This window comes from Osmerus eperlanus, chromosome 25 (genome assembly GCF_963692335.1).
Source record: "Osmerus eperlanus chromosome 25, fOsmEpe2.1, whole genome shotgun sequence".
Classification (NCBI taxonomy): Eukaryota; Metazoa; Chordata; class Actinopteri; order Osmeriformes; family Osmeridae; genus Osmerus; species Osmerus eperlanus.
The window spans coordinates 127,501-130,000 of record NC_085042.1 but is presented as its reverse complement, the minus strand read 5'-3'; the positions used below and the strand labels follow the sequence as shown (position 1 = coordinate 130,000).

General features: G+C 48.4%; 10 non-coding genes across 10 annotated transcripts in view; all 10 read right to left on the bottom strand.

Moving 5' to 3' along the window:
• LOC134012431 (5S ribosomal RNA) overlaps positions 1-77 on the bottom strand; it is a 119-nt gene extending 42 nt beyond the window's left edge. Inside the window, exon 1 of the ribosomal RNA XR_009928607.1 lies at positions 1-77. This exon is cut by the window's left edge and continues 42 nt beyond it. This is a non-coding gene — a ribosomal RNA (5S ribosomal RNA).
• A 143-nt stretch (positions 78-220) lies between these two features.
• Positions 221-339, bottom strand: LOC134012430 (5S ribosomal RNA). The gene has a single exon (XR_009928606.1). It is a non-coding gene; the product is annotated as a 5S ribosomal RNA (ribosomal RNA).
• Positions 340-482: 143 nt separating this feature from the next.
• LOC134012429 (5S ribosomal RNA) lies at positions 483-601 on the bottom strand. Its single transcript, XR_009928605.1, has one exon. It is a non-coding gene; the product is annotated as a 5S ribosomal RNA (ribosomal RNA).
• A 143-nt stretch (positions 602-744) lies between these two features.
• Positions 745-863, bottom strand: LOC134012428 (5S ribosomal RNA). Its single transcript, XR_009928604.1, has one exon. It is a non-coding gene; the product is annotated as a 5S ribosomal RNA (ribosomal RNA).
• A 143-nt stretch (positions 864-1,006) lies between these two features.
• Positions 1,007-1,125, bottom strand: LOC134012427 (5S ribosomal RNA). Its single transcript, XR_009928603.1, has one exon. It is a non-coding gene; the product is annotated as a 5S ribosomal RNA (ribosomal RNA).
• A 143-nt stretch (positions 1,126-1,268) lies between these two features.
• LOC134012426 (5S ribosomal RNA) lies at positions 1,269-1,387 on the bottom strand. The gene has a single exon (XR_009928602.1). It is a non-coding gene; the product is annotated as a 5S ribosomal RNA (ribosomal RNA).
• Positions 1,388-1,530: 143 nt separating this feature from the next.
• On the bottom strand, positions 1,531-1,649 carry LOC134012425 (5S ribosomal RNA). Its single transcript, XR_009928601.1, has one exon. It is a non-coding gene; the product is annotated as a 5S ribosomal RNA (ribosomal RNA).
• A 143-nt stretch (positions 1,650-1,792) lies between these two features.
• On the bottom strand, positions 1,793-1,911 carry LOC134012424 (5S ribosomal RNA). The gene has a single exon (XR_009928600.1). It is a non-coding gene; the product is annotated as a 5S ribosomal RNA (ribosomal RNA).
• Positions 1,912-2,054: 143 nt separating this feature from the next.
• LOC134012422 (5S ribosomal RNA) lies at positions 2,055-2,173 on the bottom strand. The gene has a single exon (XR_009928598.1). It is a non-coding gene; the product is annotated as a 5S ribosomal RNA (ribosomal RNA).
• A 143-nt stretch (positions 2,174-2,316) lies between these two features.
• Positions 2,317-2,435, bottom strand: LOC134012421 (5S ribosomal RNA). The gene has a single exon (XR_009928597.1). It is a non-coding gene; the product is annotated as a 5S ribosomal RNA (ribosomal RNA).
• Positions 2,436-2,500: the final 65 nt, after the last annotated feature.

The following is a 2,500-nucleotide window of genomic DNA, read 5'->3' as shown; positions in this document are numbered from 1 at the left end:
TACTAACCAGGCCCAACCCTGCTTAGCTTCCGAGATCGGACGAGATCGGGCGTTGCCATGCTGGTTTGGCCGTACAAAATAAGTTGACAACCATAGGCTACTTATTCATATCCAGATTTGGTATTTGACAATCCAAGGTGGTCTCTCTCTCGGCAAAATGAAAGCAGCTTCCAGCCCCTTTCATGAAGGACTACTTGTGCATATTGCAAGTGAGCAAAAGAGCATACAGCACCTGGTATTCCCAGGCGGTCTCCCATCCAAGTACTAACCAGGCCCAACCCTGCTTAGCTTCCGAGATCGGACGAGATCGGGCGTTGCCATGCTGGTTTGGCCGTACAAAATAGGTTGACAACCATAGGCTACTTATTCATATCCAGATTTGGTATTTGACAATCCAAGGTGGTCTCTCTCTCGGCAAAATAAAAGCAGCTTCCAGCCCCTTTCATGAAGGACTACTTGTGCATATTGCAAGTGAGCAAAAGAGCATACAGCACCTGGTATTCCCAGGCGGTCTCCCATCCAAGTACTAACCAGGCCCAACCCTGCTTAGCTTCCGAGATCGGACGAGATCGGGCGTTGCCATGCTGGTTTGGCCGTACAAAATAAGTTGACAACCATAGGCTACTTATTCATATCCAGATTTGGTATTTGACAATCCAAGGTGGTCTCTCTCTCGGCAAAATGAAAGCAGCTTCCAGCCCCTTTCATGAAGGACTACTTGTGCATATTGCAAGTGAGGAAAAGAGCATACAGCACCTGGTATTCCCAGGCGGTCTCCCATCCAAGTACTAACCAGGCCCAACCCTGCTTAGCTTCCGAGATCGGACGAGATCGGGCGTTGCCATGCTGGTTTGGCCGTACAAAATAGGTTGACAACCATAGGCTACTTATTCATATCCAGATTTGGTATTTGACAATCCAAGGTGGTCTCTCTCTCTGCAAAATGAAAGCAGCTTCCAGCCCCTTTCATGAAGGACTACTTGTGCATATTGCAAGTGAGCAAAAGAGCATACAGCACCTGGTATTCCCAGGCGGTCTCCCATCCAAGTACTAACCAGGCCCAACCCTGCTTAGCTTCCGAGATCGGACGAGATCGGGCGTTGCCATGCTGGTTTGGCCGTACAAAATAAGTTGACAACCATAGGCTACTTATTCATATCCAGATTTGGTATTTGACAATCCAAGGTGGTCTCTCTCTCGGCAAAATGAAAGCAGCTTCCAGCCCCTTTCATGAAGGACTACTTGTGCATATTGCAAGTGAGCAAAAGAGCATACAGCACCTGGTATTCCCAGGCGGTCTCCCATCCAAGTACTAACCAGGCCCAACCCTGCTTAGCTTCCGAGATCGGACGAGATCGGGCGTTGCCATGCTGGTTTGGCCGTACAAAATAGGTTGACAACCATAGGCTACTTATTCATATCCAGATTTGGTATTTGACAATCCAAGGTGGTCTCTCTCTCTGCAAAATGAAAGCAGCTTCCAGCCCCTTTCATGAAGGACTACTTGTGCATATTGCAAGTGAGCAAAAGAGCATACAGCACCTGGTATTCCCAGGCGGTCTCCCATCCAAGTACTAACCAGGCCCAACCCTGCTTAGCTTCCGAGATCGGACGAGATCGGGCGTTGCCATGCTGGTTTGGCCGTACAAAATAGGTTGACAACCATAGGCTACTTATTCATATCCAGATTTGGTATTTGACAATCCAAGGTGGTCTCTCTCTCGGCAAAATGAAAGCAGCTTCCAGCCCCTTTCATGAAGGACTACTTGTGCATATTGCAAGTGAGCAAAAGAGCATACAGCACCTGGTATTCCCAGGCGGTCTCCCATCCAAGTACTAACCAGGCCCAACCCTGCTTAGCTTCCGAGATCGGACGAGATCGGGCGTTGCCATGCTGGTTTGGCCGTACAAAATAAGTTGACAACCATAGGCTACTTATTCATATCCAGATTTGGTATTTGACAATCCAAGGTGGTCTCTCTCTCTGCAAAATGAAAGCAGCTTCCAGCCCCTTTCATGAAGGACTACTTGTGCATATTGCAAGTGAGCAAAAGAGCATACAGCACCTGGTATTCCCAGGCGGTCTCCCATCCAAGTACTAACCAGGCCCAACCCTGCTTAGCTTCCGAGATCGGACGAGATCGGGCGTTGCCATGCTGGTTTGGCCGTACAAAATAGGTTGACAACCATAGGCTACTTATTCATATCCAGATTTGGTATTTGACAATCCAAGGTGGTCTCTCTCTCGGCAAAATGAAAGCAGCTTCCAGCCCCTTTCATGAAGGACTACTTGTGCATATTGCAAGTGAGCAAAAGAGCATACAGCACCTGGTATTCCCAGGCGGTCTCCCATCCAAGTACTAACCAGGCCCAACCCTGCTTAGCTTCCGAGATCGGACGAGATCGGGCGTTGCCATGCTGGTTTGGCCGTACAAAATAAGTTGACAACCATAGGCTACTTATTCATATCCAGATTTGGTATTTGACAATCCAAGGTGGT